This window comes from Pelodiscus sinensis, chromosome 10 (genome assembly GCF_049634645.1).
Source record: "Pelodiscus sinensis isolate JC-2024 chromosome 10, ASM4963464v1, whole genome shotgun sequence".
NCBI classification, from domain to species: domain Eukaryota; kingdom Metazoa; phylum Chordata; order Testudines; family Trionychidae; genus Pelodiscus; species Pelodiscus sinensis.
Window position 1 is genome coordinate 26,341,043 of NC_134720.1, and position 27,577 is coordinate 26,368,619.

Below are 27,577 nucleotides of genomic sequence, written 5' to 3' on the forward strand. Positions count from 1 at the left end.
AGTCAATGAATGCAATTGGAGTGCGTACAAATAATTCCCAGTGGGTACTGCCAGCTCTAAGAGGGCAGAGTTAAGATTACATGGTTTTCACAGGTTTGAGTATTGCAGAACTTAACGTTCTGGAAGAGGCTAAGATATCACCAGGCTGTGTTATCTGTGGAATCAAAAAAAGTTGGTTTTTTTGCCATTTTAAAGGTTGTGTTTTACTTCATATAGGAGATACTCAGCACCTTACAAGATAGGGAATTCTTTGAAGAATTTAGTCCACATAAAAGTCTAGTCCAGTGGAGACCAGATAACTGAGAACTGACAAGTGAATGTATAACTTTCTATCTCAAAATCATTTCAAATGGTCAAATTGAGTCCTGAATGGGGTTTATGGAAGGTCACTACTGCCTGATGGGACTTTGATGGTCTTTATGAAGTATCCTGATCTGGCTCTAATTTTTACTACAGAAATGTTCTCTCAAAAATGTCTTGTCTTATGATGATAAAAAGCCAGCATGTGACGAGGCAGATAGGCCCCACACTGAAGGGCAGGGAGTAGCCCAGGCCCAGCTGGATGCGAAGGCCCTGCCCCTCCAGCCCTGCTGGGCATGCTCCCAGCAGAACCAGGCTATAAAAGCAAAGAGAGCCCTGCAGCGAAGGGGGCCACAGGGGGAAGGAGTAGGCCAGGCTGAACCTGTGTTTCTACAGCAGCTGAGACCCGAGTCACTGCCAGCAGCCGCCAACCCCTAGGAGGCAGGAGCGCCCGCAGCCCCAGCAAGGACCAGCCCTGGAGGCCAGCAGACTATGGGGGTACCAGGGCGTGGGAGGAAGCAGCCCAGGGCAAAGGACTGATAGTGCAGCTTGGTGTGTATCGGCCGGATTCCCCACCGAGCAGGCAGGAGCCATAGTCTCTGCCTAAAGGGCCCTGGGCTGGGACCCGGTGGAGAGGGAGGGCCCGGGTCCCCCTACCACCCTTTTCCCTACTCTGGACAATCAACTCCTGATCCAGGAAAGACTTCTCCTGGCGGCTAGGCCTCAGAAACCGTTTTTACCCTGATAGAGGGGCATTGACTTTGTGACAAAGCCGAGGGCGGAAGGGGGGACGAGCCCCTCAACACAGCATCAGAATGACGCCAGTTCATAACAACAAAGCCAAGAAATGAATTGACATGGAAAATTAGTTACCCTTTCAACACTAGAGGTGAAACACTTTGGGGGAATCTTGTCCTGCTACTGCCTATATGGAGACAAGAATATGGAATTGGGCATATTTTACTAATACTAAACTACAGGTTGAACCTCTCTAGTCCCAGCACTCTCAGGACTAGGGACGTAAAAAGGTAACCATTTAATTTGTTATCCAGTCAGCATTAGGCTTACTGGAATGTTTATCAGGTAACCGGTTGGATGGCCAACCACAGCAGGCTACCCCGCCTATGTCAGTCCAGAGACCCCAGCAACATGGGTACAGGACAGCAGGAGTAGCAAATCTTGGCGCCAACTGTACAGAAGCTGTGGACCCCAGCCGGGCTGGGCTGGGCAGGGCAGGAAGGACACAGCCCGAGTGGCCCTGGTGGGCTGATAAGACCCTGTCTTTAGCTGCGCCCACAACAGCAGATCCCAGCCCCAGCTGTGCTGGGTGGGCAGGTGGTGCTGAGGCTGGAGCAGCCTGGACAGGCCTGCAGAGCCCTGGTCCTGGCTGGAACAGCGAACCCAAGCCTCAGCTGCGCTGGATTAGCACAGGCCACTCTGAGTTGGCTTGGGTGGGCCAGCAGGATCCCACCCTGGCCATCCCAGAGCAGACAAGTAGATGCCCAGCCCTGGCTGCTACCTGCCAATGGTTAAATGGTAATAATGTAATCATTTAACCGCTTAACAATTTTTGTGGTTACTTATATCCCTACTGAGGACCTGACCAGTACCGAACCAGACAATTTGCCTGGCCATGGGAGGCCAACAGTCTAGCTGGCAGCTTTATCAACACTTCCACTGCTTACTGGGCTCTCAGAAGACATTTAAGGGCAAATAAGAGCTATAACAGCACAGAACAATGAGAGCCAGGACTGGTGGCTGTAAAACTTTATGGGACTGCGGGAAACTTGGCCACACACTTGATAAATAGACATCTGGCTAACTAAAATCATGCCGGACTATGGATGTTGCCAGACCAGAGAGTGCTGGACAAGAGAGGTTCACCCTGTATATTCAAAGGCAGTGCAGATCTTAGGTTTCTGACAGGCAAAGTTCCAGATAGCAGGAACCATGAATGGCAAAGTATTTCATCACTGTTCACCTATCTTTAAACAATTAAACTATTGCATTTTTGTAAATATATTACCAAGAATTTCTACCCAATGCTGGGCGACGAGCCAAGTTGTAGAGTGCAGATTTGGGTCCAGCTCTGTGGGTTCAGGTTTCTCCGAGTCATAAGACTTTTGGATTTATGGTTCCAGTTCAGGTTTACATTCTATAAGTTTCCTTTATGGAAAATAAAAAGTAAAAGATAGTCACTGCTCATGTGTGTTAAGATGACTGTGGCTTTCTATAAGCTATATTTACATTAAACTCACATTGACTTCAGCTGGAATTCTTGGCACCAATCTGTGGTGGGATTTAGCTCAATTTAGGACTGCAAAAAAGTGAATCACGGTATGAAAAGAAATAAAAAAAAATAAAATGCAAAATGCCAAGACAATTGATTATGTGGCACAGAGAGATGCTTCGACTTTCTGGATAAAATGCTTTCTTGCAGGCTATCTTCTTTTAATACAGTACATGCTGTCTTTTTAACAGGTGGTCCTGAAAAGTAGCTGACATAAGGACATCAAAAAGTTTGACTAATGTGCTCCTTGCATTTCTGACTAAAAAGAGCATATGCTGAGTAGTTAAATTATAAAAGGGAGATTGAAATTGTGGGAAGGTTTATACTGATATTTTTAACTATTTGTGCTCCTTCTTGAAAAAGGAACAAAGTCAATATATGGGTTATCTTTGAATTTGTACATCTTCAGTCAGGAATGAAGAAGAATGGCAGATATGTTATGACAGCAAATTCCATGTGTGTCTTATGCCATCTGCTAATAGCATGTGTTGGCAGCTATGTTACCAGAAATGATGAGGAACAAAGAGTCATTCTGCAGAAAATGATACAGCTCTGAGAATGAGAGTTTCTTCTTACAAAGAATATGATAATTCAGCTATCACTATATAGTTTAGGAGTCAAATTCTGCATAAATCCAGTGTAACTTCATTCACATCAATGTATACGAGAACAGAATTTGGCTCTGATCTTAGTTTACAAGTTCCATGCCTGCTAGTGATGAACATAGAGTAGAACGAGCAGTTTCTTTACTAAGATGGCTTTGTCGGAATTCCAAAAATGGAATTCATTTAAAAAAAAAAAAAAAAAAGACAAACAGAATAGGATTGGATAATGGACGGAACTGGTTATCAGTAAGGGAGAAAGATGAAATGCAGGTGTGCTATTCTGCTGTGGAAATAAACAACAAACAGGCTATGTTGGCCAGAGAACATCTGAAATCCACCATAATCGTTTTTGACATTTGAACTTCTAAGTTTTAAAATGGTCTCTTTCAGTGAATACACTGAGCCATGCTCAACTCTTCCTTAAACGGAAGCGATTCAAGTCACACCTCCTAACACGAGGGCTGGATTTAGCCCGTTATCCTTAATAAAAATATCATCTGTATATCAGTATTATAATTTCATGGTGAGCTGGTACAAGAAAACCTCACTGCTGTATTAGTTCTCAAAGTAGACAGAATAAAGACCCTTCTAATCAGATATACACACCCTAGAATTGGCCTGAGAAGGCTGGAGTTCTTATTCACACTGTAATTCTTCGAGAAGGGGGAAAAAAACTGGAGGCAAAGAGAGACTTGTGTGGCTTACAATGCTGGAAACTACTATCTATCATCCTATTCATACTACAGGCAGTCCCCGACTTATGCGGATCCGACTTACGTCGGATGCGCAGTTACGAACGGGGCTCGCCCCGGAGGACACGGACTGCGGGACCTCGCGGTCCTGCCACCCGTGTACTCCGGGGCTTTCTCCGCGTCTCCCTGGTCTGCAGACCAGGAAGACGCGGAGCAAAGCCGCGGAGGGGCTCCGGCAGCGGGGCAGCCTAGGCGCGCCTGGGCTGCCCCGCTGCCCGAGCCCCTCCGCAGCTTAGCAAAGCCTCGGGGAAGCCGGCAGCGGGACAGCCCAGACGCTCCGCGGCTGTCCCGCTGCTGGCGTCCTCAGAGGCTTTGCTCCCCATCTCCCTGGTCTGCTGGTTTCCTGCAGACCAGGGAGACTGGGAGCAAAGCCGCAGAGGACCCAGGCGGCGGGACCGCGGTGCGTCTCGGTCCGCCGCCCGCGTCTTCCTGGTCTGCTGGGGTGAGGGTGGGGGGGTGCAGCTAGTACGCCCCTCTCCCCCCCCCCCAGCAGACTAGGCTTTTCTCCGGACGCTTGGGGCAGAGCAGCTGGGGCGCTGCCGGTTGGTCCCGCAGCGCTGCTCTGGGCGCTACTGGACCAACCCGGCAGCACCCCAGCTGCCCTGCCCCAGGCGTCCTGATTCAGCCGCTGCTGGTCAGTTTCAGCAGCAGCTGACTTGGGGATGCCTGGGGCAGAGCAGATGGGGTGCTGCTGGGTTGCTCCAGTAGCGCCGAGGAGCGGCGCTACTGGAGCAACCCAGCAGCACCCCAGATGCTCTGCCCCAGGCATCCCCAAGTCAGCTGCTGCTGAAACTGACCAGCGCTGACTACAGGAAGCCCGAGGCAGAGTTGCTCTGCCCCGGGCTTCCTGGAATCAGCTGCTGATCAGTTTCAGCAGCAGCTGACTTGGGGATGCTTGGGGTTCTTAAGTTGATTCTGTATGTAAGTCGGAACTGGCGGTCAGTTTCAGCAGCGGCTGAATCTGGACGCCAGTTCCGACTTACATACAGATTCAACTTAAGAACAAACCTACAGTCCCTATCTTGTACGTAACCCGGGGACTGCCTGTATTACATAATGCATAATATTTTCAGGAGAAAGGGGAAGGTAAATAAAACAGTCTTCTGAATCCTTCAGGTATCTCTTTCACCTGGTCAATTTCTTTCAGTACATTTCATTTATTGTAAGAGTTGAGGAAGAAAAAGAAACAATACAGGATAATATAATCAATGCATGTATTGAAAATAGCATTCCACAATACAGTGCATTTGCCCTGATCCTGCATTCCATACATGCTCAAATCTGCCATTGACTTCACTAGAAATTGTGCGCGCGCAAGGAATGCAAGATCAGGGCAGCTGTGTATAAGCTTTCAACTCTTACATCACACCCACTTAAGATCAGTTACATTTCAACCAAAACTTCAGCAGCATTTGCAGCCATATTCCAATACCTTTATTTATACTGAGTATCACTTCACAAGTGGTCCCACTTACTCAGTGAAAATAAACATATCAGAATCTGGTCTTTAAGTACCAAAGTGATAGGCACCTTGTAAATAATTAAATAGCAAGACAGATAGCATTAAGATTTAATGCAAAATAATGCAAGTAAATGTATAATTTAAATGGATCCTATTAAAGTACACTAAAAACACACAACTTCCAGCTTTCTCTCTTCCATGACATTTCATAATGTACTAAACTTGACCCCAAATCGATGTGTTGATATGTTTCTTCCCTGCAGTTTGTCAATATATATAATATGATTATTTCTGAGAGTGCAGGCAGATGGACTCTCCAATGTGGTTCATAAAATTATTGTAGAAACAAGCAGGCCTTTTGTATAATCACATCAAGTGTTCAACGTTTTCTTCTTTAAGAGCCTCTTTTCATATATTTTGACCTCTCGGTCCTCTAACATTTTAGAGATCTACTTTAAATTTATTCAGGATGTTGTGTTTATTCAGAAAATACATAATGCTCTAAAAAGTGATCTTACAAAGTTTGGAAAAAGCATAATGGGCTGGATCACAGGGGTCTGCTTGGGATGGTCACCCGATGAGCTGATGACACCACTGCGCCCACCCTACCTCCCCCTCTGGGGCTTCCCATCATCCTATCCTGGCTTGGCCAGGAGCTCTGGTCTCTTCTAGCTAAAGTACAGAGTTGTGGTAAGAGCCCAGCAAAAGGGTAAGACAGATGCTTAACCAGCTTAGCTCTGGGACGGCTCAGCTATTGGGCTCCCAGACAACACCCAGGCACACAGCCCTAAGAAGGGCCAAACCTACACATAAATTTTACTTTGTATAAAAGCTGTACACAGAGAAAGCTCATAAGTTTCTCCCCCCCCATCCCTTTAGCGAGGGAGGGGGGAAGGGAAAGGAGCTATGCACAGTGGTTGCTTCCCCCAGGTAATTATTTACACTGGGCTTGATAATAAACCAACATGATTTTATTAAGTATAAAAAGTAGGATTTAAGTGATTGCAATTGAAAACAGACAGATCAAAGTAAGTTACTAAACAAAACATGCCAGTTAACACTAATTCACTAAAAGAAATTATTTCAATGAACCGTATGTTCCTCGCCCTTGTTCATATTTCAGGTAAAATGCTTCAAGACAGAGTTGATTTTGTCTCTGGCTTGGGCCTACAGCTCTTTGTGTCTTTATAATTTCAGTTTTCTTCACGTGTATCCTCTTAGGGCATATCTAGACTACACTAGGCCTCCGAAAGGATATGCAAATTCCAGCGGAATTTGCATATCTTCTTTTGAGCTCACTTTTGAAAGTGAAAGTAATTAAGATGTGGTTTTGTCGGTGAACCCTCCCCGTTTGTTGACAAGCTGCTGGTTGACATGGCTTGTCGACAAACAGGAGGGTTCGCCAACAAAACCTTGTCTTAATTACTTTCACTTTCAAAAGTGCCACTTTCAAAAGTGAGCTAGAAAAATATGCAAATTCCCCATGAATTTGCATATCCTCTTTCGAAAATCTAGTGTAGTCTAGATACGTCCTTAGGGTGGGGAGACAATTTCAAAAGCCAGCAGAACACCAAATACTCATTGATTTCCATTCCTTAAATAGACTTCCCCCAGAATAGGAATTTTTCTTTTTTTTAAAATCTCTCCATTTCCATAGGAAAAAAAAAACCACCAGATTAAAGAGGGAGTCCAGCATCAGGTAGCATGGTCACTGGGCCATTAAGTTTCCTCAGGTATGCACTTTGTAGGTGAGGGGGTTATCAACACTTACAGAATACACAGTGGCTTAGTGTTGAGACTTTCTGCTGATAACTGTTCATGCATAGCATTTGGCAATAAACCTGCATGATTGGTTTCATCCTTGCCTGAATCTGTCATTTCTGGGGCTCCCAGAGATCTACTGCGTTGACCCAAGTGCACAGAGTTTAACAGTTTAGATAAAGCACACGCACACGCTCAGCCGAGAGTTTACCAACACCGATAGAGTAAAGGACCTGTCAGGGATGCACCAGGACAACCCTGAAACCCTGATTGACAGATATTTTCATCCATCCCTCATACCAATACATTTTTTATTCCTATAGGACCTTTTCTAGTGTTGGGTCCAATCGTGCTTTAAATATCCCTGCAAGTGGGACTGCCCTCATATCTCTTGAAAGATGATTCACATCTCCACCCCACAGGTGGCAAGTCTTATGAGCCCTGTAGTGCCTGGGCACCAGGATCATTCCTGGCCTGGGGCCCATTCCTAGGGTTGCCAGGTGTCCGGTGTTTACCCAGACAGTTTGGTATTATTGCCTCCCGTCCAGTAAAAAAAAATTCAGAGAATACCAGACACCTGAGATGTCCGGTATTTTCTGAATTTTTCCCCAGCCAGGAGGAGAAAATGCCGGGCACCTGGCAACCCTACAAACACTCAGTGCCAGCCTCCCCCATTCCCGAGCCCCCCACTTCCAACACCTCCAACCCCTGACCCCGGCCTCCATGCTTACATGGTTGCAGTACTCCTTGAGAGAAACCGGCCGCACCCTTCCTGCATACCATCACCTTTAGAAAAAGGAAAGGTGTGAAAAGGGGAAAATAGCCTCAGACTCTCCCACCCATCACCTTGGCGTGAGAACTGCGGGGCTTACCTGGTCGCATGAAACCTGCACCGTTTCGGCCCAACCCCTGGGACACAGACCCCCCCACTTGGTGACCATTGGGCCATATATGGTAATATGCAAGCACAGGAAAGTGATGGGCAGATTTGGGGATAAATAACCATGGCACAGTTCGCTTTAGGAGGTCTTCGCAACACACGTACCACTGTGCGTGTGCCTTCTCGTATGCTTCAAAGCGCTGCCGGCCTGATCAACCGACCAGCCACCTCCCTCGACTCTTGGGCATAACCAAGGCCTTCGCAACCGAACCGATATCTGTGAAATGTTCCGTGTGCTGTGTAAGTTGGTATGTATGATTTGATTTTTTCCTGTTGTATAAGCTTAGTGTTGTAGTTGTTTTTGGGTAGTACATAAGAGTTTGTAGTTATCACTGTTATTTAATTACTGTAGCTGGATATTTTAAGATTAGAGACTATTCCCCTTGCCATTCCCATCCTTATATCTGACACGTTTTACTAGAAGCCATAGAATAATACTGTAAATTCATTATTAACATGGTCTATTAAAAATCTTAGAATAAATACTATAAATTCACCACTGTCATAAATAAATAAATAAATGTATTCATCATCGGACCTGTGATTCTCACGACAAAAATCACCCAAGAGCAGCAGGAGGGCCAGGGAATACATTGTGGGGGGAAGAGCTTGTGGGGATAGCAAGCAGGTAGCAGTGCAGAGATGTGTGGCCTTTCAGGAGCTGCACATGGAACCCCCTCACCCATTTCCCTTGATTAACCCACTGTCCCCCACATCCCACCCCAAACTCCTGCACACCATCTGCAGCCACCAAAATCCCTGCCAAAGCCTACACCATTCACCCACCCCTACCCAGGGCCGGCTTTAGGACGTGCGGTGCCCAATTTGAACAATTTCGACGGGGGCCCGCAGCAATTTTAGCCGTTCTTGCGCAAGAACCCACAGAGCAGCCGCACTGCCCGCTTGCTCTTGTGCAAGGAAATTTACACTATGGCATGGTAAGAGAGGGTGTCTTGCGCTAGAGTTACGCTCTTTTCTAACAGGTGTAAGCTCTCTCGCGCAAGAGGGTAGTGTGGACGCTCAGCAGGGATTTCTTGCGCAAGAAACCCCTATGGCTAAAATGGCCATCAGAGCTTTCTTGGGCAAGAGAGCATACACACTTCCATGGATGCTCTTGCACAAAAGCACAGCTCGCACATGGCAGTGTGGATGTGTTCTTGCGCAAGACTTCTTGCACAAGAACCCACCAGTGTAGACATAGCCTAAGTTTCCTCCCATGGGCAGAATGGATTTTGTGTGTTGTGCACCTGTACTGAGTTCATGTGGCTTGTTTGGATGTGCCATTGTGGCACCCAAATTATTAATAAATATTTTATAAACCTTTACCTTTTCTCTCTGCTGCCATGTGTCCTCACCTTGCTCCATCAGCTCCCCTGGTGCCTGCTGCCCCCCAACCCCTCACCCTCCTCTGCGGTCCTGACTCCTGCCCTTCTCACTGCCCTCAGCCCTCCTGTGACCTGTCCCTTCTCTCCCCCCCCGTGCCCACTCCTCCAGTAGCCCTACTCTGATCATGTGAGCTACCCCTCCTCATCTCCTCTTCTAACACCTCCCTACCTACACACCTGCCCTGCCTCTCTCCTCTGGTGCTGGTCCCTCCCCTGCAGGTGTCTGCCCTTCTGCTTCACCCCCAGAATCCCCTGGCACCTGCACCTGCACCTTCCCTTAGCCCTGCATCCTCCTGGTGCCTCCTCCTTCCCTTTCTGCCCCTGCCCCCTTTTTCCCTGATGCCCACCTGCTCATCACCTGCTGCCCCCATTCCCCTCATGCCCCTCTGTGCCCCCACATGCCTTGCTCCATCCCCACCTCTCTCATGCCCACCCCTTCTTTCAAGCCTTCTCCCAGCACCTCCTCCTCCAGCCCCCAATGCCCTTACTCTCTCCTCTCCCAGCATCACCCTGTCTCCCCTCCCACTGACACCTTCTCTCCTGCCATTTTCCTCATTGTCTCCACTTGGCCCCCTGGCATTTGTTTCTTCTCCACGCTGTCCCTTCATGCCTTCCCCTTTCTTCCCCTATTTTCCCCCTCCGCACAAGCCCCTTCCTCTCCCACCCTTTCCCCTCCACACAAGCCCCTTTCTCCTCCTCCCCTCCCCTTACCTTCTGCCTTTCACTTTGCAGACCGGAGTCTGCACTTGGGCCCCAGAAGTCCCCAGACTCTAAACCCAGAGCTAGGCCACGTGGCGTAACGCCGCGCCAAGCAGTTTTAAAGTCCCAAGCCGTGACATCACGTCATGCCCAGGCCTCCGCTCATGGCAGCAGCAGCCGGCAGCGCGTGCCAGCAAGGGGGCGCCAGACTGAAAGCTGCGCACGGCAGGGGGGTGGGGGAAGGTACGCTCTGGGGCCAGGGTGGAAGGATGCATAGGGGGGCCGGCAGGTGGGGGGCAGGGCCCGCTCCAGGCAGGGCTAGGGGAAGAGACCCAGCTCCAAATATTGGTGGAGCAGGGCCCCTGGCTCTGAATATTGCTGGAGCACGGGCACCACGAGCCCATATAATTCGCCGCCCATGGCACCATCTGGATAGCACCATGTGGTGTTCTGGCGGTGATTGAAAGGCGCTGGGGCTCCCACCACTCCTGCTGCGCTGGTAGCTGTGGTGACAGCCTAGAGCCCCAGGCCCATTTACAATCATCAGATCCTGGGTCAACTGCCCCCTTTGCCCCTTCTGTCTGTGGCCCTGCCAGCAGGAAGTTTACCTTGAACATTTCCAACTCAAAATAGCCTAGTTATCCCTCAGGGCTCTTAGTGAGTCATCAGTAGCAGGAGCAAGCAAGAGTGCAGCTACCAAGGGGTGAGAAAGAGGGTGCAGTGACAAGTAAACCCAGTTGGAGCAAAGGGATAGTGGATGCAGCAGCCACCAAGACTAAGAGCAGGGAGGATATCATGAATTTCCAGAAGAGAGAAAGGAAAGTAGGTAATAGCCATCAAAGGAGGGGGCGAGGAAGGAGCTCTAGGAAGAAGGGGAAAGAGAGCAGAAAACTACAAGGGGAGGAGGAAGAAAGCACTGCCAGGGCTGGTGCAGAGCTGTTGGGGAGGAGATTATACCACTTTCTCCTCCATTCACATAGTGCATTATGTCAAGCTACTGCACTAAATTCTGTCCCATTGCTCCCACTAAGCATCTATTCCAAATGCTTCTATACATGTTTAATGGGACTAAGAGGGTCTGCTCTGTCACTGATAAAAAATGAATTTACTGACGATTCAAGTGTTTTTGCCTGCCAGCTTGTTAAATGGAGGAAGCAAAGTAAGGGATATTAACAAGTGTCAAACTGCTGAATGCATCTGATAGTTCCCGAACTAATCTGAAGGTAAACTATATTGGGCTTGCAGTTCCTCAAAAGTAAGTCTCTTCGTAGAGCAGTGATCGTAAGTGTCTTTAAGGAATTCAATACCCAGCTGCCTCTAGTTCTTCAGCCCCTGTATCTCCAGGAGCTTTTTGCTCAGTAACAGAATGCATCGTGTTTTGTACGAATCTACAGAGGCAATTGTGAGCAGCTTAAATAGCCCTGATTATGTTTAGAGAAGGCTGTTCCCTTTAAATGGCTAGGATCCCAAAATAAACATATTGCCACAGATGACTGACTGATATATGCTTATGGACGTAGAACTGTTTGTCCGACAGACAACCAGGATCCAAAATAGGCACTTTACTAAGTTTAAATGCCCCAAAATAAAGCTGAACATGCAGGAGACCCAAATAGCCATGAGCACTCCAGCACACTACTCAGCAGAAGCTATAAAAAGCAGCATTTAAAGGGGCTTTACAGCATAAACAGGGTACAGCTAAGTTTCCTGTGGTATCACAGATCAACCACAGGACAGTTAGTTGGTCCAAAGTGCACACCTAGGGAGCCAGAGAGGGATTAAATATAGGCACTTAAATGCCACATTGACAAAGAAAGACAAGCTAATGTTTGGGCCCTGTGAAGAGAGGAATAGAACTCATAGGAAACACCCAGCAGGTTTTCTTTATCATTTTTGCACTGCGAAAATATAGATAACAATTCATCTACATTTGGTGTAGAACCTTATCTAGCCCTGCTTAACTGATCCCAGGGTACGCTGTTGACTGACACATGGGAAACCAGCTTATTCCCTAGTCCGTTCCCCTCAGCTTGACAGTTTTGATTTTACACCCCTCTCATTCCCCCCCCCCCCCCCCCCTCCAGTAACTGAATTCACTATTAGGAATATTTAAATACTTTGGGGGAGAGACTAACTACTTACTGGATCAAATTCTCCTATGATTAGCAGGATCCAATGACCTCTATCTGTCCACATCACATGCATACCTAAGATCCAAAAACATGGTTATGGTGATCTTAAGCCCAATGTATTGTATTTATTATTATTCCACTCATTTTGCATATGAACACAGAGAAGTTATAGAGCAACATACAGACGGTCATTAGTGCCTGAAACAGCATGTGACATAAATGGGACCCTACTAAACTCACAGCAATGAAAAATGCATCACAGACTAGTCTTCCCCATCAAAGCTGGTCTTTTGAATACTTTTGTCCTATACAGATTTTATGGGGGAGACCAGAGTTGCTCTAACTGGGAGGTCCCAACCCAAAAGAGGGCTGGAGGAGCAGTAAGGTTATTGTAGAGAGTTTGCAGTATTGCTACCTTAACTTGTGTGCTGGCAGCTGGGAAGCGGTGGGTGCTGCCCAGCTCTGAAGGCAGCTCTGCAGCCAGCAGCAGCACAGAAAAGGTGGAATGCTACACCATAACACTCATATTTCTGCACTCCACTGGAAGTGGAGCTGCTTTCAGTGCTGGGCTCCCAGACAGCAGTCTCAGAGCTTCCTGAAGCTGAGGGAAGTTCCTGGAGGAGCGTCTGACCTAGCCCCCAGAGGGCACGTCTACACTGCAGGGAAAAAGTCAAATTAAGATACATAACTTGAGCTACATCAATTGCGCAGCTGACATCAAGACAACTTAATTTGGCTTTTGGCTACACAGCAGGAAGTCGAAGGAAAAAAAAACCCACTCTCTTAGATTTCCCTTATTCCTCATGAAATGAGGGTTACAGAAGTGAGAGAAAGAAGTCCTCCATGTTTACATTATTTTGAAATAATGGCCTACCCAGAGAGACCCTTGCAGGGTAAGAAGCCTTGTCCCTCAAGGCTGGCCAGGACCAGTAGCTGAATCCTATATATGGAAAAAGCCCTCAGCCGGGGCGCTCACAACTGTCCCTCCCCAGCTCTGGGTCAAGTGCCCTGGTGCTCAGGATTTTTAAGTGGCCTTGGGCTGGCTGGGGAGGATGGGTGACCACAGAAAGCCATCCCACTACACATGGTGCCCTAGGCGGTTGTCCACATCACCCTCTCATAAGGCTGCTACGTTCTCCCATTCCATGCCACCCTGTGTTCTGTTCTGCTGTTGGCAGTGATATTGCCATAAGAGCTGGGCGCTCAGCCAACAGCCACTTCTCTCCCACCACTCAACTCTAAATGCAGTGCTTCCATCAACAGCATAGAAATGAGGCTGGAAGTACTGTGATCCCCTACAATAGTCTTGCAACCTTCACTGGCCCCCTTTTGGGTTGGACCCTCCATAGTTACAACACTATGAAATTTCAGATTTAAGTATCTGAAACTGTAAAAAAAACTATTTTAAAAATCCCAACTCTGATATTGACCAAAATTGATCATGAATTTGGTAGGATGCTAGCCATGAAGTAGACTATATAGCCATTCAGTAGCACAGAACCCTATTACTATTTGTTGGTTATATCCGTAAGTAGAAAGTGACTAAAACCAAAGGCTTGTATTCAGACTCCTTCCAAAACTTTATCTAACTCCCCAAAGTGAAACCCCAAAATCAAATGAGAGGGGGAGAATTCCAGAGTGAATTTATTCATGGAACTCATCTCTCTCAATTATGAACACAACAGGAATGGAGGTTGTTGCTAACTTTGAAATGTTAACTTGGAACAAAATGTTATGGTGTTCTTTCAAAAGTTTTCTACTGCAATTAATACAGCTTTGAAACTTTACTATGCAGAAGAAAAATGCTGTTTTACCTTCCTCCTCCCAGTAGTTTATGTTTAACACAGTACTATGTTGTATTTGCTTTATTTTTTGTTTCTGCGGTCTGATTGTCTTCTTCAGGTTCCAAATGGAGGTATGTGGTTGACTGGTCAGTTCATAACTCTGCTGCTTGGAACTCTGACGTTAGAGTGTGCGTGCGCATGTTCTCTTTAGAACAGAGTAGGAGCTTCACCTGCCTCACAATGTGTCTGCCAAGTACTACTGGACTCAAGTTAAAAATTGTCACAGAAAGGTGCTAACAGGACTGCAATACATGATCTGTAGCCACCAATTTTCCCCTCCCAGATCTTCTAATTTCCAGTCCCCTTGTCTAATCCAGGAATCAAATAATTGTGGGGGCAAATATGGGAGTATTTAGACTGTAGAATCACATGGGTAAGTAATATAGTTTTCGTTTGCTACTCAGTCTCTGAACCAGTGAGCCTTACAAGTTACTTAATTCATAGTATGGCACAATTCACTAGGTGTCATATGATCGTGATTTGTAGGAAAATTAACTTGGGGAATTTCTCATTCAAGTAAAACCAATATTTCTGCATTGCACCACAGAGTTAAATATTAGTTTCTTAGGGTCTACTTAGCTGAAAAAATGGCCCAAGAGACTTCTCAGCCACCTCCATGCCACTTCATACATACCCTGTTCCATTCCTCCATAAAGTCCCTCCTCAGGTCTCTCACCTTTCCCCCACCCCCAACTATTTCACCTCTCCTTGACCCCACCACTCCTCCAATGTCTCTGCATAGCTGGCATAAACCAATCACATTCTTTCCCAGCTACTTTGGTGAATACAGCAGCTCTTTGCAGTGTCTCCTATTTCTATGGTAACCCAGGATAAGAGGAGTGGCATATCACTACAGAAGCTGCTGCAAAGGTTTTAATTGTATATGCAGAAGCCATTTGGGGATAGAAAGCCTCGTTCCAGCCATCATAAAAACAGCCAAAATGTTTGCTGTTCTCAATGATACCCAAGCATCCCAAATGTAAACACAAAACAATGCAAAGAAGAGTCAATTAACACACAGTAAACAAACCAAACCAAACCAATCTGGCGGTGTCTCTACTATCCCATTGACAACTATTTGTTGTTTGGCTAAACTACTTGCAAAATAAACCACCACCTACTCACAAAATGACATAGCTGCTTTCCTCAAGATCCTCTCACCCAAACACATTTAGCAAAGGAACACGGGGCTGGATTCGAGCAAAAGAGCCAGGGAAGTAGGTTTTAATTTAAACAGAGCTTGTCAATGTAGTCAAATAATTGATCTGAGGAACTTAATTTGTTTGTAAGTTATTTGGAAGTGACTGAATTTGATGTATATATTTGACATTAATTGATGAACTCTTAATGGGCCTTTTTTTCCAGAGGTGCTGAATATCAGCAGCTCTCTACTTTAGCTTAGCACCTGTGAAAAAGTCAGAGAGAACTTTCCATCTATGGCTTCATTGTGAACAATTGTCTTTGATTAGATTTTGGGGTATTTGCATTGTATTTTCTTGTTATTTGCAGTTCATGATGGGTCACAGAAGTCATGGGATAGTGTTTCTGGTCCCTGACTGGATGCTGGAAGGAGGGAAATGAAAGGGCTTTCAAGAAGCTGCATAAGCCAGTCTGTCATGAATTTTTACAAAAACATGGATTTGCATGACTTTTGCTGTCCACGCACATTCTTACAAACAAGAAAATTACCAGTGTCAATGAAACATTGAATAAAAAAAAAAAAAAAAAAAAAAAGGACAGTGAATGCTGTCAAAACAACAATGTTTTCACTCTGAAGAAGGCTCAGAAATAGGATTCTGCATCATTTGCTGAGCTCTAACTGAAAATTAGAGATGGTTCTAAGCCACAAAGTTCTGACCTGGAGCTAAACTACTCTAAAATTTTGGGTGGGGTAAAAAGAAGGAATTATGGTTAGAGTTTTGGTTTAGCTCTTTACAGCTAGCCCTTATTTCTATATTGTGAAGAGCTAGAGCTGAACTTACCTAAAATGCAGCATCTCAAGACTCACTACTGCAGTGTTTCCTGTTGGTCGTACTGGGAATTAGTTTTCTCCTCAGCCAGGTGCTCCCTTCTGGTTGGTGTCTCATCCATTGTTGCCCCATGCATTGCTCCGGAACCTCTTCAGGTCTCTCATTTACTTCTGGCAGTATTAGTGGTCCTCAGTCTAACCCCTTCCCCCCTCCATCTCAGGGGCAAGCAATAGTCCATAAAGGCCACTCCTTCATCCAGCTAGGTCTGGTTCAAGAGGGAAGGGACGGGGGAAACCCAGGGCTGCCCACTACTCTGGGACCTGGCCCAGGGCAGGACAAAACTCCTGCCACAGGGTACCACCTTCCCTGGACCACTTCCCTGCCTACCCCTGCATCTCACTGGCCTTTGTCAAGGCCTGAAGCCTGGCAGGTGTCAGGCTGGAACCTCCTTCTCTCTGGCTCCCATGAGCCTGTCCAGCACTGCTTTCTCGATAGTACTTCACTGGGAACCAATCCTGCACCTCCCTTGGTCAGGCTCCAAACTGCTCTCTCTCACTGCTGAACAGCTCCTTATATCTGTTCAATATCTTCATCAACGGTTTAGATATTGGTATAGAAAGTACGCTTATTAAGTTTGCAGATGATACCAAGCTGGGAGGGGTTGCGACTAATCAGGAGGATGGGTCATAATTCAAAGTGACCTGGACAAATTGGAGAAATGGTCTAAGTAAATAGGCTGAAGTTTAATAAAGACAAATGCAAAGTGCTCCACTTAGGAAGGAACAATCAGTTTCACACATACAGAATGGGAAGCGACTGTAGGAAGGAGTACGGCAGAAAGGGATCTAGGGGTTATAGTGGACCACAAGTTGAATATGAGTCAGCAGTGTGATGCTGTTGCAAAGAAAGCGAACATGATTCTGGGATGCACAGGTGTGTTGTGAGCAAGACACGAGAAGTCATTCTTCCGCTCTACTCTGCGCTGGTTAGGCCTCAGTTGGAGTATTGTGTTCAGTTCTGGGCACCACATTTCAAGAAAGATGTGGAGAAACTGGAGAAGGTCCAGAGAAGAGCAACGAGAATGATTAAAGGTCTAGAGAACATGACCTATGAGGGAAGGCTGAAGGAATTGGGTTTGTTTAGTTTAGAAAAGAGAAGACTGAGGGGGGACATGATAGCAGTTTTCAGGTATCTAAAAGGGTGTCATAAGGAGGAGGGAGAAAGCTTGTTCATCTTGGCCTCTGAGGATAGAACAAGCAGCAATGGGCTTAAACTGCAGCAAGAGAGGTTTAGGTTGGACATTAGGAAAAAGTTCCTAACTGTCAGGGTAGGCAAACACTGGAATAAATTGCCCGGGGAGGTTGTGGACTCTCCATCTGTGGAGATATTTACGAGTAGGTTAGATAAATGTCTATCAGGGATGGTCTAGACCAGTGGTCCCCAACACGGTGCCCATGGGCGCCATGGTGCCCGCGAGGGCATCTATGTACACCTGCGCCAGCGTTTTAAAACTACTCACATTCACCCCTGCTTAGAGCAGGGTTGGCAGCCTGGGGCCCATGAGGGAGCCCGATTTAGAGGCTTGAGCCCCACCCCCACCGCAGCAGGCAGCCCACGCAGGCGCTTCAGTAGCTGGAGCAAACCCCACGCTGGTTGGGTCCGGCTGCGAGGCAGCAGCACCCTCCCCTTCCCTCCCCCCGCCCCGCAAAACAGCTGTGGCAGGGCCCTTTGTGGTGTAGGAGCTGCAAGCTGGCAGGGGTGGGTCCCTCATGGCCGCTTCCGCCCCCCCCCCCCCGCATAAGCCCATTGGCTGGACCTGGACAATGGCAGCTGCGGAAACCTACCAATCCCCAAGCACATGGCCAGGCAGGTCCTGTGGGAGAAACAGGATAGCAGCACGTCTTGCTGGCAAGTGTCTGGCCCCCCAGCCATAAAATCTTTCCTACAGAATGCTTTCTTTAATAACTTATTTAACGTTGTGATGTTAACCTTTTGCCACTGGGGCTCCCAGGTCCAGAAACACCTGTGGTCCTGTTAAACCACAGATATTGCTGGATTAGGGAGTCCTGGTTTTGGGAGGTCCAACTTGTAGAAGCAAACTTCCCAGCAGGTGTAGACAAACTTGTGCTAGCTGCCACTGGCTTCAACTATCATGCTAAAAATAGTAGTGTGGACGCTGCAGCATGGGCAGCCGTAGGGATATAAGAGTTTAAGTGGTTAACTGATAACGCTCTGCTAGCAGCTCACAGAGCATTTAACCATGTAACCGATTGAATTTCAATTGGTTACACAATGAGCAGGGTTTTTTTAAATGTTACATCTCTAGGCAGCAGATGCCCTTGCTCTCAAAGCAATGTGCTCCCCCTCTATCTAATCAAAGTGCTGCTACAGTTCAATCAGCACTCCCTGCAAATTCTAGGTATGCAAGCAGAGTTAGCAAAACTATCTATTCCAGGAGACCATTTTGGTTATAACAATCTTCCAGCCCACTGACTAGCTTTGGCTGCCCATCGCTGCATTATTTCATTAATACTTGTTTCCTCCATGTACTACCAAAGCTTTGTGTAGAGCTACACGGTAGGAATTACTTTTAACAGCTCCTAGAGAATAATTTCATCTCTAATTATAACTTCATGAAACTAATATCATACATGTACAGAATATAAACACAAGATACCCAGTAAACAAACTTATAATACTAAAACTCAGGAGCCAGGTTCACCACAGTCATTTACGGCTAAACACAAGAATGTTGTTCGGCAAACATTTTCAAAGGAGCTTCTTTATGATACTACCAAGTTGCTGGAGTTTGTACATAAACGTAAAAAAGAAAGCCAAATGACTACACGCTCTCTGGTATATTTAGGATTTTGTGCTGAAAAAACAAAACAAAGAGTTCTACGTTCATGTACACTAGTGTTTCTCTACCAGTGGTACGAGTACCCTCAGGGGTACTCAAGAGAAGTCTGGGGAGATACATCAACACAACTGAAATTTAAAGAAAACGGAATTTTTGTTTTAAGTTTTACAGCTCTTTTTTGATTATTTTTGTACACCCAAAAATTTCATCACCCACCCAGCTATGATTAAGTTGTTTAAACAAATGTGTTGCAATGGTAGAAAAAAGTTGTGTCTGAAAACTGTAGGTACTGGGTGAACTTATAACTTCTTTTAAAAAAGGGGGTACTTTATTAAAAAAAAAAGTTGAGAAACACTAATGTGCACCCTTCTGAAGTCAATGCAAGTGATCAGTGCAGAAACAGGACTGAGGCCTTTTGCTGTTAAGTGACAGGACCATTAGTATAATGCAATAACTGTGGGGCAGTTTCTTGAGCCAGGTTCAGATAATGTAGAAAACACAGATTTTCAATATCTCCTTTGCTGCTACTTGAAGCAATAAAACAGGTCTGAATTTATAGTCAACAATTTCATAGCTGGATGCCTAAAGTTAGGCTCCTGAGTCATTATTTAGCACCTAAATATAAATATCCTGATTTGCAGAGTTGCCATTAAAGTCTATGTTAGCTGTGGGTGTTCATCTAAACCCTGCTGCTTCTATGTATAGTTTCCTAAATATAGTCATTCTTTATGTATATCACAGGATTTAAGTATCTATTTGGAGTGGATATATATGTTAATTATGCTAATATATGGAAGCAAGCAGAGACTAGACAGAGTTAGCATGGAAGAAATTAGGGTGAAGATGAACTGGAGGTTCTCAGTGATAGACTGGAAAACAGGTCTGAAGTGGACGTGTTATAAGAATGAAAGAAGACCGAACATCCAAGAAAACATGGGAGGAAGAGGAGAGTAAGAAGGACATAGAAGACCATGGGTACAATGATAAAACTCCATCAAGAGAAGTTTGATGAAAAGACTGGCACTTCAAGACTTACAAACCTGCACTATGGACTGAAAGGGATGGTGAAGAGTCCTGGGCACCTCTGACTCCAGAGCCACCAAAAGAAGTGACATGTTAGATATATATTTAGCAACAAACAAAATAAACCTTTAAAAAAGAAACAGCAAACTATACAGACTATATTTTTGTCAAAAGGTGTTGATATGATCAAAAAAAGACTTAAAAAACTGGAGAGACATGTTGATTTTACAAAGGTGAGCTCTTGCCTGTCAACGCTTATGCTGATAATTGTTACTGTGACCACAACATATGCACTATTATTTTGTTTGCACTACAGGCAGTCCCCGGGTTACGTACAAGATAAGAACAAACCTACAGTCCCTAAGTTGAATCTGTATGTAAGTCGGAACTGGCGTCAGCCGCTGCTGAAACTGATCAGTTTCAACCGCAGCTGAATCTGGACACCAGTTCTGACTTACATACAGATTCAACTTACAAAACCCAGGCGTCCCCAAGTCAGCTGCTGCTGAAACTGATCAGCGGCTGATTCCAAGAAGCCTGGGGCAGAGCAGCTGGGGTGCTGCCGGGTTGGTCCGGAGCGGCGCTGCGGGACCAACCCGGCAGCCCCCAGCTGCTCTACCCCAGGGGTAGGCAAGAAAAGCCTGGTCTCCTGGGGGGGGCACTAGCACCACCCTCCCCCCCAGCAGACCAGGGAGACGGGGGTGGCGGGACCGCCCAAGTCCTCCACGGCTTTGCTCTGTCTCCTTGGTCTGCTGACCTGGGAGATGCGGAGCAAAGCTGCAGAGCACGCGGGCAGCGGGACAGTCCAGGCGCGCCGCAGCTGTCCCACTGCGGGCTTGCTCCGAGGCTTTGCTCCCCATCTCCCTGGTCTGCTGGTCGGGAGACGGGGAGCAAAGCCGCGGAGCACGCCCGCAGGGGGACAGCTCAAGCGCGCCCGGGCTGTCCCGCTGCGGGCGTGCTCCAAGGCTTTGCTCCCCGTCTCCCTGCAGACCAAGGAGACGGGGAGCAGCTTTTCTCGCCCCGGAGGATGGGGGCGGCGGACCGCGGTGCATCTGGGCGTCCCACCACTCCCGTCCTCCGCGGCGAGAAAAGCCCCATTCGTAACTGCGGATCCGACATAAGTCGGATCCGCGTAACTCGGAGACTGCCTGTATATATTAAAATAAAGTTAGACTAAAGTACAAGATAAAGACTGACATGATGAAGGCCTTTTTATTAAAACAAAAACAAAACAAAACAAAAACAAAAACCACAAAGGCAGCATGATCTAATTGTTAGAAAAAGGGATGTGGAGGAGTGAGAACATTTGGGTTTTATTCTAACTACTAAACCATTGTATGATATTGACTGTTTCCCCTTACTCAGTGCCTCTGGGCTTGTCTACACAGGAGATTAAATCTGCAGCTTTTGGTTATATGTCAGATAATGTTCAGTACACGAGCCGCTATAGTAGTGTGCACATTGGATGGTGTACCTTCCATCAATATGCAGTGCCAAACACACAGTGCCAAAAATTAAATGCCATGCCCTCAGTTTGCAGCACTGTGGGTATCCTGTGTTCCTTTCCTGGCCAGCCATGAAGTGTGCATTCTAGGATTTTTCTTGCTATGCATAGCAGAAGAGAGGCTAGTTCACTATTTGTCTGTCTCTGCTCCGTACATCCTTTATGGGCAGTCTAGCACCATTTTTGACCTGCTATCATTCAGCATGGATCCAACAATCCTCCTCATCACTCTGCTGGCAACCTTGGGCTGTATTTCAGCACTCAAAGATGGATACATTCAGCTTGGGACTTCACCTTCATCACCAAGGAGGTGATGTGGTGGTGGCAGCAGCATCTGTTCTAGCATCAGAAAAACGGGATGTGAATAAAGAAGAGGAAAAAACTGAACTGAGAGTAGAGGACTGGTTCTTCGAACAGCTTCACTGCATGCAGCCATCACTTCTGGACTCAGGAAACCAGCACAGATTGGGAAGAGAGAATTGTTCTGCAGATCTGGAATGACGAGCAGTGACATGAGAATTTCAGGACTGGGAAGGCAACCTTTCCCCTTGCGAATTGAATGACTGCCCACTTTTTTAAAGCACTTGGAGATCATCAGATGAAAGATGTTAATTAAGCGCAAAGTACTGTGGTTTCTGTGAATTTTGTTTTCACCATGACAACTCTATGACTAAAGTTGCTCATGTGGAAACAATTTAAAACAGTTGTTTTATCACAGCTTTATTCCCACCTGGATCAGACAATTACATACATACATACATACAGGTATGTACTCCAGTTGACATTTCTGCTTTTCATATTGATTCATTGCTGTAGAGACATTGCTCTTTAGTTCAGAGACTTGATATACTTATCAACCCAACACTGTGCAACATGTTAAGAGTGCAATACATGTACAGTCATTCCACATACTGTACTAAAATCCATATTTTCAGTGGATGAAGGTCACCAGTAAACAAAGGATTCTCCTTAATCATTTTTTCTAAAGCAGCAAGAGTGATTGTAATAGGTCTACAAGACATAGATATGTCTATCCTCACATTCTTCTAAAAAGTTTAGCTACATCAGTAAGCTTAATTTTGAACTGGTGAAAATAAATCTTTAGATTGAAGTAACCTAACATTCTCACACCATAAATTGCTTCAATGTATATCATACAAAGCTGAGGTTTTGCTACAATAAGAGCTTTTCACCACTTTTGAAGAAAGAGAATTAGAAGTGCCATGATTTTTGAAGATGCTGAGTTAGTCCTAAACTACAGGAAAGCTACTTGAAATTCTTGTGGTTAGACCCAGAGTGATGAGCCAGAAGATTCGAGTTCTCTTTCTGGATCTTCCACAGAATTGTGTAACACAAGGCAAGCCATTAATATGCCCTGTGCCTCAGTGTCCCCAATGAGGAAGGGTGTGATATTCTCTCCTATTTCATGGATATTTTTATCCTTGTGTAATCAATTTATCTATTGTTCTTCTTCCCATCCAGTACTTAGATTTTAATATAGTGAGCCAATCTCGAAGAAATGATTTCAGTGCAGGATGCATTAGCCTGCACCCAGAAAAAGACTGAGACTTGCATAATGTTTAATCATTAGAATTTAATTACAGTGCTGCATAATTTTTACATACACGCGGACAGCTGCACTCTTTGAAACAGACACAAATGAAACGAGTTTGGAAGTGTTAGGAAGACAACGAATAGCTTCTGAGACTACCACCAATGTTACTCTTTAGACTAAATATGAAGATATCTGTAGAGCAGCAACTGGCACCCCATCCCTCTACTTCTTCAGCTTTGCCAGTTTCAACCAATGCACACAGTAATTGTTGAATTGCTTTCTGATTTCAATCTCAGGACCACTCAGTCACAAGTGCCTATTACCGACATGTATGGTAGGAGTAAGAAAAACACAGTTACTGATTTGCTTCTTTGCACTTCATTTACTGGTCTCATTAATTGCTGATTGTTGTTTTGAAAACTAGGAAACATCATGCTATCCACTATAAGAGGACATCTCTGAATTATATCTAACAGTATACTTGAAGCTGCCATGTTTTAGAATGATAATAGAGACTTAGAACATATGTAGTCCTTTTCATCTGTGGAACATGGAGCCTTTTTGTTGTGGTAGCCCAAAATAGACAGTGTGCAATGTATCCCGGATTCGCCTCCTCCCTTTCCAGCTAGGCCCCTGGTATGATCCTACACTGGGGGCTGTGAAGAAGGTGGCATTCAGCCATTCTGATGATCCAGGGCTGCTCAGGGAAGCCTCTTACATCAGTGAATTCCAAAGTGGCCATTTTCACTGGTTTTATGGCTGCTGTATGCCAGCAGAGTTGGCATAATGGCATAGAGGGTCTGTACCCAGGTCCACAGGCTCTCCCAGTCCCCTGTTCTAGCCATGAGGCAATGTTGCCTTTTGTACTTGCATTTGACTGCAATGTTTTTGTTCTTCAAGGACTAAAAATACGGTTATAAATTAAATAGCTCAAATAATTTTACACAATTGTTAACCTCTTCGGTGTCTTTAAGTTTCCATGATCCCCATTCCAAAGGAGGGACAATGTGATCTTGTTATACTAACATTTTCTTACATGAGACTAACTTACATCTCCTATCTGGAATACATCAGAGTATTTGTCAGTAGCATGTGTAATCATGTACTACTTGTTTGGCAACCAAGCCAAACCAATAAACACTTCCCAGCTGCATAATTTCCTTCCCACCCTTCTGGCAAAGGGAATAGCAGGTGACAACTTGACTGGCTCAGTGTTAGACTTTAGCAAACAAACATGCACTCAATATTTTGCTGATTTCTTTGATAAAGAATGCTTTCTAGGCCAGGTAGAGAGTACTGGTTGTGGCCCAGAAGTTCATCTTAGCTTCATGTATTCTTCAAGAATGTGATGTTTTCTCTGATGACAATTCAGTACAATAGAGAGAAATAAGACAATGGAACTAAATCAGGACTACCAGTATATGAAGCACAATATTACATTTTCTGTAAGGAAGTTATTTTACACCCATAACAACTCTGAGGTGGCATCCGTTAATCTTTGAAACTAGGCAGCATGACCAGTTAGAGCAATCTATATAGAGGGTAAACATGTTTTTCATATTCCAGTACATATGTAAGAAAAATAAATGAGGCAGGGAAGTCTTGTGGCTAAGTCACAGGACTGGAAACCTAAAAAAATTGGAGTCTATTGCTGTGTCTATTACAGACTTGTCATGTGATCTTCCAACAAGCCACTTGTGAATTAATTTTCAGATGTACAAAGCATACCCACTAGAACTGGTTTTGAGATTATTCAGTGGAAAAAAAAGTGTCACCAAAAATTTGTTCACCTAAGTCCTGGCCTTCAACAGGGTTCAAAAAGAGAACTAGATAAATTCACTGAGGTTAGGTCCATCAATGCTTATTAGCCAGGATAGGCAGGGATGGTATCCCCAGCCACTGTTTGTCAGGAGCTAGAAACAGGCTACAGGGAATGGATCATGTAATGATTCTCTGTTCTGTTCATTCCCTCTGGGGCACCTGACATTGGCCACTGTCGGAAGACAGGATACTGGGCTAGATGGAGTCTGATGCAGCATGGTCATTCTTATGTTCAACATTTTTCACACTTATCAAGGAGAACCAACTCCCATTACAATCATTGGTACCACTGGGGGGGTGGGGGGGGGAAAAAATCAAGGTTCTCTTTGCCTTCCCCCACTTGTAAAATGGGGACAATGATAGCTCCTCTCAGAAGGGCTGTGGAGTTCATATCATAAATATTTGTAAAACGTGTTCTGTGCTCCTCAAGTGGAGGCATTATGGGAGTGCAGTGACACAAAATATATGGAAATTAGGATAATCAAAAGGTAGGTTTATATTTCAGCATATAACAGAAAATATTCTTTCCAGTTACACATGGGATTCAATAACTGATACAAATACTACAGGTTGAACCTCTCTAGTTCAGCAACATCCATGGTCTGGCATGATTTTAATTAGATGTTCACTTACCATAGGGGTTGCCAAGTTTCCCACAGTTTTATAAAATTGGTTTACAGCCACCAGCCCTGACTTTCAGTGTTCTGTGCTATTATTTAGTTCTGATTTACCCCTAAATGTCTTCTAAGAGCCAAGTAAGCAGTAAAAGTGTTGGTAATGCTGCTAGAAAATATTGATCTCCTTTGGTTTGGCAAATTCTCTGGTTTGGCATTGGTCAGATCCCAAGGGTGCCAGACTAGAAAGATTCAAAAACATACACAGAGTTTATGGACTGTTCAGCCCCCACTTGGGATGCACCTCCACAACGTTTACCTGCTGTGAGTACCAAATAATATTGATGCTGCAATTTATTTGAAAGCAAGGATCTTGCATCAGTTCTTTGGCTCTCTTGCCTTTCATTAAGATGTTTCTCTAACATAGTTATTAAATAGTCCACACATACCTCTGTCCTTGCCACGCCTTCCAGCATGTTCATCTGCATTCCTTGTCTCTCTCAATAATATGCTTTTTCTTATGTATTTATGTTTTTAGAGTTTATTCTCACCAACTTGTTTATACACATAGGACCAAGTGAGTTCAATGGAGTTACCACAGGGATATATATAGCCAACAGTTTTGACTGCCAAGTAATCCTGTCTCCACGGTAGCAGATTCTCAGCACTTTAGCACAACATAAATCACATACCCTAATCATTAAACAGAACAAACATTTTATCCCATGCTCAAAAGAGTGTTAGGTCCATTGGTGTCACTGGCTAAAAACCTTAATCTCCCTGCATGAGTCAGGGAGATCTCGCCCATTTTCTTAAGTAAAGGATCTTCATGAAGTCTCTTCTCCATGGTCTTCTTTCAGACCCACCCCAGAACTTCTCAGGAGCAACTATAGCCTTTTCTCAGCCTATCTAGCCTCTCTCTGCTATTTCCTTCATTCCTTACTAAAAACTTTCCTTCATCCCAAAAGGCTTTCAAAACCCAGCAGCTTTTCCAACAAACCGTAACACCAAGAATCTCCTTCTAACCAACAGAGTATTTACTAGCATTGAGCCAAACCAAAACCCCACATCAGAATCTCTCAGAAATTGAAAGGATGTTTGGAATCTGAATCTGGATGTGGACCAAATTTGGCAGCTAACCTTTAAGTCTAAGGTGGATCAAATAAAAATTCCGATCTAAACATCCCTGAATTTTTATTGATTTAAGAGTTAAAATTTTTTCCAAAGTCCTGCTTTGCATAGAGAAGACTGGAAGTGGTGTGTCAGCAGTATTCCGAGACTTGGCTCTGGCTATACTACACATTTACGTCAGTATTCTGCACTGCTCAGGGGTGTTCCAGACCCTTGAGCAATTCATTTATACTGACCAAACTTCCAGTGTCGATAGCACTGTCAAACGGAGGGCTTCTATCAATATAACTACTACCTCTCCTCACTAAGCACTACAGAAGCACAGCTATACCGTGCAGCGTTGCTGCTGCAGTGCTGTAAGCATAGACAAGGCCTTGGTCTAGGTGGGCAGTGGTTTCCAGGCCGCAAACCCCTGTATGATGGGGCTGCGCATTGCCAGGCCATGCCCCCTTGGGTTCCCAGGGAATTCCCTCTGCGCACTTCCACACGCAGCAACAAGGTGAGTGGGGCAGCCGGGTGTGCTGCAGCTGGAACCAGGAACTAGGACCATGGTGAGGCTGTCCCCAGTTGCAGCTCCAGTGATCGCTACGCAGCCTGGCCAGTGGGACCAAGTGCCAAGAGCTGCTGGGCTCGTACTACATTTAAAATGTAGAGGTGCAGCGATCACCATGAGCAGGTACTGCTTGGTCACAGCAAACAGGGGCTGGTGCCTGAGCACCCTCTGTTGGCAGCAGTGTCCCTTATCCCCTGCCTCCCCTCTCCCCCCTGCTGCCTGATAGAGGCAGTGGGGGGGGGGGGGGAGAGGGTACCTTGGAGATTGGGGGAAGGGGGGGAAACGGCTCTTAAACTGGCTCCCCACAGTACCAGCTCCTCCCTCTCCCTCCCCTACCCCATCCCACCCCACTGCCTCTCATAGAGGCGGGGGGGAG

General features: G+C 45.6%; 2 long non-coding RNA genes across 4 annotated transcripts in view; one reads left to right on the forward strand and one right to left on the reverse strand.

Moving 5' to 3' along the window:
* Positions 1–27,577, reverse strand: part of LOC142830858 (uncharacterized) — a 65,082-nt gene that overhangs the window by 21,582 nt on the left and 15,923 nt on the right. The window contains exons 2-3 of one of the 3 annotated variants that reach the window (XR_012906387.1): positions 2,559–2,617; positions 2,327–2,466 (exon numbers count right to left, since the gene is read on the reverse strand). The exons of 1 other annotated variant lie outside the window; for it this stretch is intronic. This is a non-coding gene — a long non-coding RNA (uncharacterized LOC142830858). The remainder of the gene's footprint in view (positions 1–2,326; positions 2,467–2,558; positions 2,618–27,577) is intronic. One more of the 3 variants, XR_012906389.1, reaches the window with a different exon arrangement.
* LOC142830859 (uncharacterized) overlaps positions 1–27,577 on the forward strand; it is a 62,686-nt gene that overhangs the window by 20,217 nt on the left and 14,892 nt on the right. The window lies entirely within an intron of this gene.